The sequence below is a fragment of the Diprion similis genome, chromosome 11 (assembly GCF_021155765.1).
Source record: "Diprion similis isolate iyDipSimi1 chromosome 11, iyDipSimi1.1, whole genome shotgun sequence".
Taxonomy (NCBI): Eukaryota; Metazoa; Arthropoda; class Insecta; order Hymenoptera; family Diprionidae; genus Diprion; species Diprion similis.
The window spans coordinates 10,288,226-10,304,530 of NC_060115.1; the positions used below are offsets into that span (position 1 = coordinate 10,288,226).

A 16,305-nucleotide genomic window follows, 5' to 3' on the forward strand; every position below is an offset into this window, starting at 1 on the left:
GCAGCGATTTGGACCAAGTAAAATTTGGGAGGGTAGGCATTGCAGGCAGCAAGCAGCAGCAGCAGCGGAGGAGAGAAGAGCGCGCGTCAGTCGTCACAGTCGGCGGATTCCGTTCGGGTCCGCCACTCGGCCGCAAATATCGAATCGCGAATCTTCGCAAATTTTCGGTACGGCTCGCGCGAGTCCCGGGCTCAGTGTCGAGTGGGCTGCCTGGACCGCAGGCGCCTCTCCGTGAGCCTCGCGTAGCCAGCGAAAGCCTTGAGGTGATATCCTGGCCTTTCGAATAACCGTTAATCCCGGTATTTTGTTATAATATTTGCAAGAGGTATATATAGTATAAACGTAAAGTCGATCCCATGCCCGACGATATCGCATCTCCGTCGTCGAGTGAGTAACGACGGACGTTTCGCGGTGCACGCGATTACCTGTCGCGTTTACGAGTGTACGTACGATAAAGAGGGGAATAAGCGAGGTGGAAGACGCAGCAGCAGCAGCAGCAGCAGCAGCAGCAGCAGCCACATGTCGTGCCGAGTAAAGTGATCCGGGATCGAGAAATGAAGTGAGGTTTTTTTTTCCGCGTAAATCTTCTCCGCCGTTCGCTTGCGTTTTTTTCCCTCTGTTTTCCTTAGCTCTAGTATTATTTATTTATTTATTTTTTGTTTCGAACGTGAATAATGAAAACGAAGGAAGATCAGTGTGCCGGCGAGAAGATGAAGACGGATGAAGAAGGAGGTCGCGCGGAAAACGGAAGGCTGGCAATATTCGAGGAAACGTGCGACACCGCAGCCCGGAATACCCTTAAGATTTTGAATTAACAACCGACTATCAAACACGACGAAGGAATAATTATATTTGCATAGAAAATGAAAATTTGAGTGATTTGTTATTATTATTGTTATTACGATTATTATTCCTATTATCGTTATCGCAATTATTATTTTCTCGCGGGATAGAGAACGTGAGAAAATTAAATTTACAGACCTACGCGTACTATTGTATATATCGTACAATGATGTTTACGTGTTATAAAATTAACGATTGCGATAATAAATCATCAAATTTCACCGATTATTGTCATTACGTTACGACAAAAAGCCGGAGATCGAGTAACAAAGTTGTTTGAATTTTGTACGCGTAGAAATCATTGATGTACACATATATATATTTATATATATATTATAATGAATAGCGGTGATGACTACTTCAGAAATTTTCACGCAATTAACGTCAATCCGAACCTGGACTCGTATAGGACATTACACGACAATTAGGGAATAATGATTATGACAAATTTAGTAGAAACAAATGAGCACGTTGGCACAGCATATGGACTATTCCAAGTAAGTATATACATATATACAAGCACCAAGTGCTTTAGTAACCATTTGTAATCATCGATTTCACACTCCGTTTCACCTTCTCATTCGAAACCTTATCCTAATCGCTTCGTAATTATTTCAAAGTACCAGCGTCAAATCAACTTGCAGTTCGAGCCCCTTAAGATTCACTTACAATGGTCGCAAAGAAGGGGGTTGAAAAATGGTTTGTCGGACGATTTGCAGGTACGTCGAACGGCTGTTGAATTATGTTTAATCGTAAATCGTAGCCCACCTTTTCTCACACCGAGCGTATAATTCGACATTTTGCATGATGGCGGGGGGGGGGGGGGGGGGGGGGGGAGGATTTGCATCAAGGGGTTGCGAAAAGGTTCCATAGCGATTTTTCACAGACGGAAGACGTCGCAGGTGAAAATGAAATGGAGAATTAGTAAAATAGCGAAGAAATGCTTGTGACGTAAGAACAATAGCAGCTCGGCGAATAAGAATGAAAGGAAGAAAGCGATAAACGCATTGCTTTCATTTTATTCCCCATCTATTATATTCCAATACAGCACCTCGCCGTGCCGCAGTTCCTGCGGGGCTGAAAACAAAAGGAGATCCGCAACATCAAACATTTAAATTAGAAACCTCTGCCACTATGCCGCGGATTACCCTTAAATTCATATTTTCAGCCCCATTAAACAATATGCGTGTGTGTACATTTATGCACGCGTATACGCGGCCTTCTAATTTACAAATTCACACGAGTACCAACACATGTTAACATACGTGTATAACTTATACATAGACACGTACGTGCAGCCCTGCGCACGAAATCTGACGCGAGGCCCGTCTGTAATAGATTCACTATTGCTGTATATTATACGTATAGGCGGCACCTAGGCTTCGACATATAGGTATACACAGAATTTGCGCAGTAGTTGAAATTTCTACACGCTTGTTTTCAAATTAATCCTCGCGAGTTTGAGATTTATTGAAAATTTGGCACTTTGACTTAGATGCTTGTATAAAACTTGGGTGTAAAATTTCACGCTACATTCTCATCGTATATATTTCGCATCATTAATTCGCACAGAATTGAAAGAAGCTTGATCATCATGAAATATTTTCGTAACATCGTGTATACGATTATTTCAGAATCAAAGTTTATTCGGCTGAAGTTGCTCTAGCGCGTGCTTAAATCCGGTGAAACAACAAAATGCGATTGCGGGTGAGTTGCTGAGGTTGAAGGGTCGGGGGATAATGTATTTATATTTATTAAAATTTCAATGTCGATCCGCGGTAAGCGCAACGGTTTCATTCGTATTGCGAAACTGACTTGATAATGCTCGGAGCTGTGTAACGCCACCATTTCTTTTTTTTTTTTCGCAACGTCGCCGCTGGCTTTGGAGAACGAATGACGTTATCAGGATCTACGGAACGATAACAATCCTCCCGTGACGTCTAATAAAACGGGTGATACGTTTCTAACGGAAAATGTAACGATACGTACATACAAGCCTGACATTTCTGCACGCGCAGTATACAGAGGCAGTGGATTTAGTAGAGACGACGACGTGATAGTGAGTTTAATTAAAATGGAATGTAAAAAGTTTCACTCTCTGTTATAATAATCTGCAGGTATGAAAATAAAAATAAAAATAAAAAAAAAAAGAAACTGCACTCCGTATCTAATTCAGAATTTAATTATCTCCCTAATACACGTCACCTGTACGTACCTATAGGTGTAACGTATAAGTACTTAAACACAAATGGACCAGAGAGCCTAGGGAATAATTACTGAAGTACTTGCGATTCAGAAAAGAAGACAGACGCGCAAGGCTGCAGCGGAAGTACCGGAAATACGAAAGAACGTTGTACCTGGGGTTAGTATACGTATAACGCGTATACCTTTCGTCAGATTAGCCACTAATCTTGAGGAGAGGTGGAGAGCACTTTTCTCTGCTAAAGTGTATACATACCATGTACATTATACATATACACATAGGTATACCTGTAACTCGAGTTCGGGGTAATGATACGTATATAGGTTATATACATATATATACATGTAGCTATATATATCGTATATATGTAAATTTCTATGCAGAGTGGTTATATGTATATTGACATTGTTCGTATACATCTAGCGAAATAACAAAAGCCGCGTTACGCGTTTCTTCTGAAAGGGAAAAACACACCCCCACAATGAAAGATGAGGAATCAAGTTTCTGTGTAGCTACACCCGCATATCCACTGGCAAACTATTCAAGGAGAAAAAAAAAAAGAAAAAGTACCTGAGATAAGGAACAAGGAAACGGTTATTGGCACCAGACCAGCAGCCAATTAACAATTACAAATCCGATTTCGTTAGTCTTATACATGTAGATGGAAACATATATTTGTTACTTTAGAAAACTTCGCTATACTCTATATATAACGAGTACAACGGCATGATAGTTGAAGATGAGTTTTGAAGCGAATTCATTTTCTTTTTTCATTTTTTCCTCAAAGACAGTGTCAAAACGTTTTCAATAATACCAATCCAATCACGGTTAAATGAAGAATTGAGTAAAGAAATATTATCAGTTCAATATCACGGTAAAATCCGATTGAAAATAAAGCCAATCGTGGTGTGAAAAATACTGAACTGAAAACGATTAAAAACGAACCATCATATACCGAAAAACAACTACTTGTTTCGTGATTTGTTAAAAAAAAAAAAAAAAAAAAAAACTATTATCTACGATCCCGTGCGCAATATTCCCGGTGAATTGGTACAATTTTTTTCCCTCGAATCCCTTTGATTTTACCCATTTTTCAGTTTCCAACAAGCTGAACAAAAGTTCAGCCGAAAGTTTACGACCAGGTCGCAAACCGTGCGTCGTTCCTGAACTTTGATCTGCACATCAGCCGTTGGGGATTCTCTTGTCTTATAAGTATGCAGATACACGACTTTGGTATAAGGCACATGTACGTCTCGTTCCCGCACACGAGGGAAAAATTTTTTCCACCGAATTTCTTTAGGCTTTAGGTATGACGCACATACCTATATACCTATATATACATATATGCATATATATTAGACTATATCAAAAAAATTGATTATTTTTTTTTTTTAATGGTATACTGAAAATATTGTTCAAGATGACGAAAAAGAAATACCATAAAAATTTCAGATTTTAATATTGATATTTAGAAGTGCCTTATCGCGATTTTCTACTTTCCATAAGAATAACATGGCAAAAATGGTTCTTGCTCCTTGCGATTTTTATAACTAGATAACGACGCGTCGTACAGAGAATTCATAAACATGTTTTTGTAGGAAATTGAACGTTCTACTAAAAAGGTCTCTTGTCATTTTACGATAAATCTATTTTTTCAAAAGTTATTTGAGGTCAAACATCAACAAAGGACCTCAAATAACTTTTGGTATATATATATATATATATATTTACCATTTATCATATACCAAAGTATCATTTGAAAACCGTTGAAAAATCAATCGTATCAAATATCTGCAGTCAATACATAGATACTTATACGTATATGTATATAGGATTGTATGTATTTTTATAAATATATTTTTCGTCGCTGTAGAATATTAGGAAATTAATGTCGACGCGATCCATTACCCGATATCTGCATTCGGTATTTTGTCGGAGTAGATATTTAGTCGAAAGCTGAGAATCTTCGTCGGGATAAATTCTTCCTGGCTGGTCAACGAGGGCGGAACCTTTAAAGTTCTCACGAGACATCCGGGCATCGAGTTATCGCCGCCTATCGAACTCCTAAATCAAATAATTTTATTTTTCTCTACCCTCTCCTTTCTCTCCCGCCAAACTAAAGAAAAACCATTCGAGGTAAATCCGTAACAAAATATACGAGGCAGCCCAGGTTTCGGCGGACCACCTCTACAGCCGTTTTCCCCCTTTGGACAACGCAGCCTCCCTTGGACCCATGTGCGTGACTACTATAGCTGTATCTCTGCCGCCACCGTTGCCCGAGGGTACAGTCACCCAAAAAAATACACTTTTATTATTTTTCCGATATCCCCTGAGCGTCGTGCCTCGCCCCTTCCCCCCTCCTCTACCAGTTAACCCAATTTCAGATTAATTAAATGAGATTTTCTACTGTGACTGAATACACACACGTATCCTATTACCTACTCCTATATATACAATATATATATATATTTGTATTGTATATATTTATACATAGATGGAAGACATTCGAAAAACTAAGAAACAAGACGTTCATTCAAAAAGTCAGTTATCAATATTACATAAGTGTAAGTATCGGTATTTTATGCATATATTTATATGTATATGTGTATATGCAAATACGTATAATAACGGAGATACCACAATTTGAAAGGCAAGAAAAACTTTGCCTCGATTTATTGGCTTTATACATTTCTTCCTACGTTAAGAATAAGGCTTATACATACATACATGTATAGTGTTAACCTTAGCCCTGTTATTTCCTTTCACCCCCGCAAAAAACTTGTGTTTTATACCATACATATTATTGGATTTATTTTCCTTTCCTTTTTCTGTTATACGTACATGTATACATATAATGTATATAGAATGCGTGCAGCGTAAGATAAATATACTGTCCATTAAATATTTTGTTGAAAAATATATTATTCCATTCCGCATGCCTCGACTAACTTCTTTTTATTCATACACGATATCAACGGCGAATCGAATATTTTGTTATCCTAACGTAAAATGATTTGGTGGGGTGTTTTTTTTTTTTTTTTCTTTTTTTTCTATCTCTTTTTTTATGTATATATAAAGTAAAATCACTTTTTAACGGATATTGCGTAATTAAAGTCTTATTCGCGTATATATCGAGTAAGAAAAATAATTGGATATATTCAATTTTCATCTGTAAAATCTGAAATGCAATACCTATACTTCGATCTTACGTAAATTTAATTAAGACAGTTATATTGATCACAACAATCGATTTAACAATTCCAGGTACGACGAGGAAGAGACGAATTATAATTTCATCGGTTCAACTTGATAATACACTGTTTCATTACAGATATAGCTAAAATATAATCGATAAGGGTTGAATCCGCGACTGTAATTACTCCATATTATTTACCGGAAAGAGTACGTATGTAACACTCGAATAATAATAAGACAATAGCTGCCGATTTTAAGTAACTAGGCCAATTTCACGGAACCATTGAAAATATGAAAAATCTAATAACTAGACGAACCAGCACGATTTTTCACAGTACATATCCACGGAAAGGAATAAATTAACATTTTCCAGCTAAGCGTAGGTCAGTTTTCGTAAGATCCCAAATAAATCTCTAGATCAACATCGAGTATCGGTCCTCTGATCAGTCGGAGAAAAGATTTTCTCACAGGCATATTTCAGTTTTAGACGAATAATGTGATTAATCGTACGTCAAAACAAAAAAAAAAAGTTGAAACTAGTTCCAGTAATACGAAACATATGGTTGAAATAATTTCTCTTAACGATACAAAAGCAGTTTTCAATTTTTTTTATCAAAATCTCGACATATCTCGACGTATCGGGAAATAAATTATCAATATTTTCCAGCGTTTTTCTGTTTTCTTTTCACTGCCTTTAGAACCGTCCAAAAATCGATTGTAATATCTTCTTCAAATTTCTGACGAACCGATGAAACCTCTCGATCTCAAAGTGCAGCCATCATACGTAAGTATAATTTGAAGGGTCGTTAATTATACTCCCTGCCGTACTACTTTGCCGGTTGAACGCGGTTGTTTGCGAGGAAAACATAGCCGGAAGACCAGTTCACAGGTGTTCTCGTATGGCCAAAGTATGAAGTTACACCGTAATTAGGAAATGTCCGAGACACTCGACCCCCGGGCTGGGATAGTTTGATACCATCGAAACGGGGCACTAACCTTCGTTACAAGCTCTCCTCGTCGTTTCCGGAAGGTATCGGAGCTTTCCTCAACTCTGTTGAGACGACAAACATAGCTGAGCCTTGATTTCTTGTCAAATTCTCAACATCGAACGGTGCTTTCACGATTTATTTTCATTTTCATATTTTCAATATGAATTTGAAAGAGTTTCAAGTTCGTGAAGTATAAATATGGAGTCCGCTTTGTTACGGTTTACCAAATTTCATACAATCGTTAAGTACAGCGAAACAAAGATTTTCTATAAAATTAAATCGTTGAATTAACGTTTCAAACTTGAAATCTAACATAACTCGCTATGCATTCGCGTTGAAAATTGTAATGCGAAAGTGATAAAAATTTGACTGTTTCTCTTCGCCAGATTAACGAGAAAAAAAAGTTTCTTTTCCTTTGAACTAAATTGGACGATTTTGATTTTTTTGTTTAATCGTTATGCACATTCTCGAGTAAAATATCAAATTTTTCTGATGCACACAAATGTCATATTACCTCCGAAACTTTAAAGTCTTTTCATTTTCTCAGTTACATCCAAAAAAAAAAAAGCTTCAAGCGTAAAAAGCATATTTCCAAGAAGAGAAATGCATCCGATATGCTCTCTATAATATTAAAGTATCCCGACCCCAATAAAAAATGTCTGAGCATCTGTGCAGTAGATGCCAAAAAAATTTCGCAAATAGAGAAATTCTCCCTACTCAAGTATCCTCGCCGAAAAATGACCGATAAAATGTCGAAGGTGTTTCTACAACGATGCATTGAATTAAATTAATCAACTTATGCTAAAATAAAAAGAATATTCGTAGAACGCAACTGGTATCTGATTATATTCAGAATTTTTACGGGACGGTTTTTCTCAATGTCTCGTGACTATATCATCCAGCCATCCATTTTTTGAAAATACATATTTTAAGCTCTATATACACACCTTTTAGTGAAATTGAAAATATGCAGGGTTGCCAAAGTTCCACAGATACGATTATCATTTTGGTCTTGAAATTTTTCCAATCGATTGAAAAATAATCCAACCTTTTTTCCAAAGTTTTTCATCTCCTCAAGATTTTACAAAACACAAAAGATTCATCCCTCTAATCGAATAACCCGAGGCTAAACTGATATTAGCTGAGCCACCCAGCACCATGAACCGCCCTGCAAGATGAAACATTTTTTCAGCCCCGTGCTACGTAGTTCCGATTGAAAATTATCCCCCAGCCAAAGTTTTCCAGTCGCGTTCTTCTCTCGCAGGGTAGTGGATGATAAAGGATAAAAAAAAGCACACTACACATAGACAGAGAGATCCAAGGGGCGGGGGTGGGGGGTGGAAAAGGGGCATCCAGTGTCTGCCAGCCTAGCTATATTCTCATTTTTTTTCTACCGTCGCGCCACTGCCGGCGTTATTTAAGCCTTAGCCCGATTCCACGGTTCCTGGTTCTTTGGATGGCTGGTTTGTTCGTTCGGCCGTTCGTCTCAAATTATTATTATTATTATTATTATTATTATTGTTGTTGTTATTATTTATTTTTTCTTTGCTCCGTTTTGTTTTTTCTATCTTTCATTTCTCTTCGACGCTGTCCTCCCACCCCTTCAATACAAACGTATAGGTAGGTAGGTGTGTGTAGAGTACGTGCAATGGAAAAACGAGAAGCTAAAATCGACCGAAAAACCTTTTACTATCCATCTGCCATCCCCTAACCGCGTACATGCAGCAGAGGTGGTGGGAGCTGCGGGTTGCGAGTCTTTTTTTGGTTTGAAACTAGTTCAAAAATTTCAAATACCACTGCAGGGTTATTCAACACAGCTGCTATATAGACTGTTTTTCTTTACTCTGATAAAAGTTTTCATCTGGAGAATATATGTATGGGAGGGTGGGGCAAAGTGGGTACCTTGAAGTTTTTGATGTCTAAAAAATTGGGGAACAAAGTGGGCCTCCTGAAATTTTCTCAAAAAACAAGGGAAAAAATTAACCACCTGAACTTTTTATTGCAATATGAATCGTTCGGAAATCATTTACTCGAGTAATTGCAAAGCTCATAAGTTTCTGAACTTGAATTCATGATTACTTTGCTCTCGAGAAAGCTAAATAATAATTTAACATAATTGTTTATGTGAAAACTAAACATTTTATTCTGATTTTAGTTATTATTTTTTTAAGAGGCCCACTTTGCCCCACCCTCTCCTATGGTATGACTGTTTATTAATATGTTATCAATTACTTTGAAATCAATGTAGATTATACGTATGTTGTGATACGTGTTAAGGAATTTAATGATTGAAACTAGAACAGGAAACAGAAGCAAGAAACGTTTCGAAGGAGGTTTTTTCGAATGTCCGGTGTACCAACATCGCGCCAAAGAAATTCGCTCGAAACACAATGAGAATTTATTCATTCAGAATAGAAGGCACGAAGACAATATTCATTTTAACGTTTCAACAACATTTCTCAACTTCGTTCCCCTTGAATTCCTCTTCGCGATATCAATCCAGGTTTAAAATTCACGCGAGTCCATGAGGGTCGGTTGATTAAAAGATGCCCGCGTTCCATGGTCTAAAGTAAGCCTCTCCTAAGATCACTTGATAAGAAAATTATCCCAAACCTGTTTGATTCAATGTGGGAGTCGATTATAGAGTCGAGAATTCGCAACGTCTATATTCAATCCAACGAGTTGCTAAAGTTGAAAAAATTCTAAATTTTTCTCCATGCCGAACTGCATACGCAGAAAATGAACTGTTATTTTGAAACTGATTTTAAGGCATGAAATGGAACCGAAATTACACCGAATAAAAAAAAGACCCCCAACAAAAAAAAAAATAAATAAATAAATAAATACAAACGAATAGATGAATCGAAACGCTAACGATACTCGGACGAGATCCCATAAGACGATTTGCGTCCTGCGATTGGATCTTTCATGGCTGGCTCGACTGATTGGTTGTTCGGGGAACGACCGAGTCGGTTTCAGCTTCCACAGAGCCGCCTCCATTTTCGGCCCCGACTTCGTCCCTTGACTCCAACCCGGACCTTCGCATCAAGGGATTTCGGTAATTTACCTTCCCAGAGTGCGCAGCTAGAGGCAAACACTTTGCGAAATTAACGATGAACTCTGATAGCGAAACGCGCGGAGAATCAGCGAGTCAAAGCGCGTTTCACATCGCGCTAAATGCTCAAGGCATTCAGTCAAATCCCAACAACATATTTCATTAGAACAGCATTTGCATACGTATATTATTCGTATAATTACAAGAAAGGAATATAGACTGTTTATATATAACTCTTCTAGGCGTTAACTAGACAAGATTTTCACTTAGAGAAATAATAATAACAAAAAATAATGTTTCTTATACACTCGATATCAGAGCAAAATAAATATCCTGCCAAAACTGTTAGGAAAATTGATTCGTTATTCATGTTCTCTCAGATTATCACGGTAGTTAAACTCAATAGTTTTCCTTTTAATATAAAAAAAACTTGCCATCGTCTTAATTTTTCTTCGCTGTGGAGATATAACTGCATATATACCAACATCTTGAAAAGTTCGCAATCGAAATAATCAATCGTTCATACATTTATAATGTAAACTTACATTACAATACCTACACCCTCGAAGAAATGAATAACCGAGAAACTGCAGCACAACGCGACAGATATCCGATATTCCGAGTATAGGAAGTTCGCGTTGAAGTGTGTGCATCGTCTATCTCGTACAGATTATTCCTACATGAAAACGCGATGCAGTAGATAACAGAAGAGGAGGATAAAATGCAGTAGACGTTTGCAGATCTCTGCAGCTGTACTCGAACTTTTGGATAGGTGGTTACAAGAATTGGTCACACTGCAATTCGGATGGAAAATTTAATATTAGCAACGTTTTCAAATCGATGCAGTTATAAGACGGTGTAGAATGCAGCAAAAGTCTATAGGCCAAGCCGCTAGTTGTCCTCGAGGGACAAAAATTTTCCTGACAGTCAAGACTTTTCGACGTACCTAGACGTGGGGCTACCCAAGGTACATACATAGGTAACCCAACGCTCGCCGCATCGTCGACGAGAGTCGAGAGTCGCGGAAAGGACTCTTGAGATGAAATTTATTATTTCATCTGCCCGCTGTGCGGCAATGATATACCGCCGCTGTCGAGGAGAGAAGGTATGTTTCTAGCCACATACGTATATACGTGAGAGAGGTTTGGCGAATTGAGGAAAAGGAACGCACAGTGAACTCATACACGTTATATATCTATATATATATGTATATGTATATACCTATGATGAAGTGTAAGTTGTATAAAGGGATGAAAATTGCTCACCAAACCTCCAAGCACAAGGCTTGGTTCACTTAACTTTGCGCCATTTCAATTTCAAAGGGTTTGTTGACAGGTTATACGTTGTTTTGTCTGTTTTTCCAACTAATTATATATTCTACCGGTTTGATATACGGTGAGTTTCTTTATCTACGGAACGATGCATGCGCCTGATTCAAGCAACCAGAGTTACAGCTCTTACGTTCAGGTTGCGCCGCAGTCATCAAAACAAATGATATTCGACCTTTGGGATGACTATGGCAGGATACGATGCGGTGTAACTCTGGTTGCTTGAACAAGGCGCTCGCATAGTTCCACAGACAGGGAAACTCATTGGAGGTGGCTGGTCATGTGGTTTGAATGTTCCCCAGGGTGCGTGTAACACGTATAATGACACAGATGCATTTGTATATACTTTTTACGAAGATATTATATGTACGAGGATATGTCCACTGGTTAGAGACGTCGGAAAAGATTCCCTCTTTTATTTTATTTTAGAAGACTAAGAAGAAGAAGAAGAAGAAGAAGAAAGAGAAAAAAATTGTACTACTTTTTTCGAGCCTGCGGTAGACCCACGTCAGAACTCTTCGATACAAAAAGAAGAAGAACAACATAAAGAAGAAAAAGAAGAAGAAGAATAAAAAGCGAAGCAAAGTGATAAAACAAAAAAAAAAAAATGAATTACAATCTCCCGTTTCTACCGTGCACGGTTTGATAAATGATTGTTATCACAGAGACGGGCAAGAAAAAGATTAATTCAAATCTAGATGTATTTGGGAAACTTGACACGTTGTACATATACCATCCGCGATCGTAAACGAGAATGTCCTGCAGATAATTGAAATAGTGTTAATAAAATTGGGTTAGAAAGTATCAATTGACTTCATTTCGTAAATAAAAATGAGATTTCCGAACGAAGTTACTCGGGACCGTTTCATAAATCATGTATGCACACAGAATTTACGTGCACTGTCAACCCGAGTTGATATAAATCTTGCTCTCTAATTAGCACATTCGATTCAAATCGGATGAGCTAGTACGCTCGTAAACTCTTCATTCAAATGAATTTATTCACGAGCTGTACGCCTGGCGAATTAACCCGCGTTAAAAACTATAACCGTTTGAAATTATATACGCAGCTGATGTTACAGATATGTTTCTAATTTTACGGATCAATTCTGGTTTCGTCGATTGCACGATTTAATTTTGATTTTTCACCAGGCAAAACCTGGGAATATTAAAAATACCGCAAAACTTATTATTTTTGCAAAACGCGAATATCGGTAACAGTTTCACTCCTTACAATCAGTTTCGTGCCGTGAGTAATACTCTTTTTATTTAAATGATGTCTCAGTGCTCAAAATTTAATACTGCTTCGAATCCCTGCATAAAAACAAGTTTAATAAAATTTAGAACAATGCATATAACCAAAAAGAAACTGTTAGAAAGCGAATTTCATTGCAGATACATAAAATAATTCTTACTGGAATTACCAATTTTTCGAGTTAGAAGTTGGTAAAATTTTCAATCGATTTCTAGGCCACAAGTCTAGTAGAAATAAACTTCTAATAAATTGTATATATAGCAGATTGAAAAATTATGCGCCTCAAGGTTGAAGAAGAGACGAACTTTTTTTTATCGAAGTGACGTTTTTTTCTATTTTAACAAGAACTACAGTATTTTATAGATTCTTCCGCAGCCTGTAAAGGCTACCTGTTTATAGAACAGAGTCATATTCTCGGCTGTTAGTTTCTCACTCTCCGCCCTCATCTCGGTATATTCACCCTGGAATGTACTTACGTCACGTCAATTTCCCGCGGGACCCAGGCTGGCTTTTACCGCGCTAATAAATAAGGCGACGTGAAATATTGCGGTGAAACACATTAGCGGATCCGGAAGTACCCGAAATTCAAACTGCATCACAGGTGCATGGCCGAGGGTCGTGACCAGCCGGAGATTCTGCGGTATATATAGCCACAAACTCGAAGCCTGCATCTTCCACACTTTGGTGTTAAAATCTGGCTAAAAACCTCTGCATCCACTGCAATAAAACACATGCGACATACCCTGATACTATAAAGACGTTCGTAAAACGTTTTCCCATTAAGAGTCTTGTATGATACATGCACACGGTTTTTACACTAAATCCGTGATAAACTGCAGCTGCTATCTTACATGCCATAAAATTTTAACGCCCCTGAACTTTGAACGAAGATTGTTAGGTGCGATATTATTCCACATATCCACAGCGTGTCAGAAATTCTCTGATTGGGTCTCTCGAGGGGAGTATATATAATCTACCTCAGCGATACCTACTATAATTGAATCAGTCAGTTATTTTCATCTCAGTATATTTCCCATCGCTTTAAACTCCACGAGAATCTCATATTCACGTTTCAATTCTTGTACTGATAACGACCTGAATGTTCGACATTATGACTCATCATGCATGCCATAGGTAATACGAAACTGCATGAACCGCGATGTTTCGTTTATGTATAATCCAATTCACCTCTCTTTCCCTGATCCTAAACGGTGTGCAGAAATTTTGCCTTGCTTATCGGCGAAAGGAAATATATCCAATTAATTTGCAAATGTGCAGTTACGTCTTACGAGTGCAGCAGAACGTGAAAGGAATGTTACGTTGCAGTTTCAACGGCGAAGAAACGTATTTCAGAACTTTAAATTACTCTGTAAATGATAATGAAATTAATAAATGATGTATTAAATTTATACTGCAAGAGTGTAACCATGCAGCCGCGAAATAAAATCTCTTCAGATTACCGTTTGGAATAATTATGCGACACGTTAATTGATCGGATTGAAACGTGAGTTATTTACGAACCTCCGATATTCCTTACGGTTTTTTGAATCATCGGTTAATACCTGCAACATATTCCGCTAGTTAATGATTTTTGTTTTACTACATGGTAACGAATTTTCTAAAAAGCAAAGCACGGCTTCTGGTCTATCTTAATAAATTTTATCACTTGCCAAACGACATCGATGTGATGAATTCAACACGACGTTACCACGTAGATACACGTTTATCGCATTACCAAAATTACACATAGATTGAGTGTGCCAACTGTGATGTTTTTTCTGCAAATAAGCGTGATTCGAAATCTGCGCTTACCCACCCGATCCAGATTTTAAATCAGCTTGCTACGATGTCAGAGAATCAATTCATTTCTATAACTACCGTGTATCGGTATTGAACATGCGTGTTTTACACCCATTTTCACGAATACTATATTATTCTGATTTATGCATTTGCAGATCTGAGTGCAATTGAAACCACTATCGAAACGTTGAAATTCTTATTTCATATATATGAAAATTCTCTATCTGGTTTTAGTAATCGCGTGTATCGGAGACGGACTGAAATTCTGTCAAAAATTAAGTTTAACGTTAACAACGAGTACAGTAACGTCGTTGTAGTCGATTCTGCACGTCTAACGAATTAACAAGTGAAAATTATCCGTTTGCCAAAGAAATGCGACCGGTTTTCAAGCGAGAACTCGAGACTGATCGATTTATTGTGAAAATCTCGTCCCGAACGAATGGAAATGAACGACGTTGTACCTAAGCGTAGGAAAAGAGGGGTGCAGATAAAACAGAGGAAACCGGTAACAGTACGTCTAAAAGCAGGTTATAAAATGTTACAGAGGTACGGGAAAAGCCAAGTTTCCAGTTTCAACGACTCGTGGAGTTTTCATTTTTCAATTTCCCTCAAAGGCACCCGAGAGAACTGGGGGGCAGTACGTTTTGCCCGCCATGCTTCATCGTAAACAAAAATTACACGAATTACGAGAGGCTCTCCGTGTAAGTTATTGCGTGCCAACTTCCCGCTCTCCGGATGCTTTAAGGTGCCCCTAGACGTCCACGCGTGAGGACGAGGAACCGCCTTCGTCTAACTTCGCGGTTCATAGGAAATTAGTTTCATTCACAGAATGAATAAGTATATAAAGTTACGGAAAAACAATTGCGCTCGGTTGTGCATGAAATAACTTTAGATTATATAAACGCCAAGTTCCAGGACTTCAAGGATTGCGCGACGATTTAAAAACTTGAAACGATCTTTAATCTTTCTTCGAGGAAAATGTATACTTAGCTATGATTGCTTGAGACTTGATACGTTTGAAGAGTTTAAGGGAACATGTACACCTTAAACTAATAAATTCGAAGTCATTTTCAAAGGAACACAGTTGACACATGGATTCCACCAACAATACCCAGCAATTTCATTCAGAATTTTATTCGACAGTCAATAAACATAGTGATTAGAAGTACTCTACTAAATATGGGCTAAAAAAATGATAAAAATTGTCAAATTCCGAATATAGTTGGTGGAATCCATGCGCATAACTGTTTACTTTATTCATACAAAACTCCAATCATTTCAGATGAAAGATGGCATCGCAGTCATGCACAACGTGATGTAGAAACAAAAACGCGACGGCACCTCTCCAGGGGTGAACCGCTCTTCTTAATATAGTTAGGATATTTGTTTAACCAGGGAAATAATCCCGAAATATAACCCTAAACTCTTATGAAACTAAAATAAATAAAATTTATTCTCTTATCAACTGTGTTCCTTTGAAAATGATCTCGAATTTATAAGTTCAAGTTATATATATGTCCCCTTAACAAAAACATTAAAAACATTTCACAGTGTTTCATTGATTTAACACCCTAATTTAAATATATTTCACAAATTAAATAAAAATAATTCTATTCTATTTTCTAAGCCTCCAACTA

General features: G+C 37.6%; 1 protein-coding gene across 2 annotated transcripts in view; it reads left to right on the forward strand.

Annotated features, from left to right (window-relative positions):
- Positions 1 to 510: 510 nt before the first annotated feature.
- Positions 511 to 16,305, forward strand: part of LOC124412413 (ly6/PLAUR domain-containing protein 6B-like) — a 29,699-nt gene continuing 13,904 nt past the window's right edge. Inside the window, exon 1 of one of the 2 annotated variants that reach the window (XM_046892271.1) lies at positions 511 to 1,344. The gene's annotated coding sequence lies outside the window, so the exon portion shown is untranslated. The remainder of the gene's footprint in view (positions 1,345 to 16,305) is intronic. The other variant, XM_046892270.1, reaches the window with a different exon arrangement.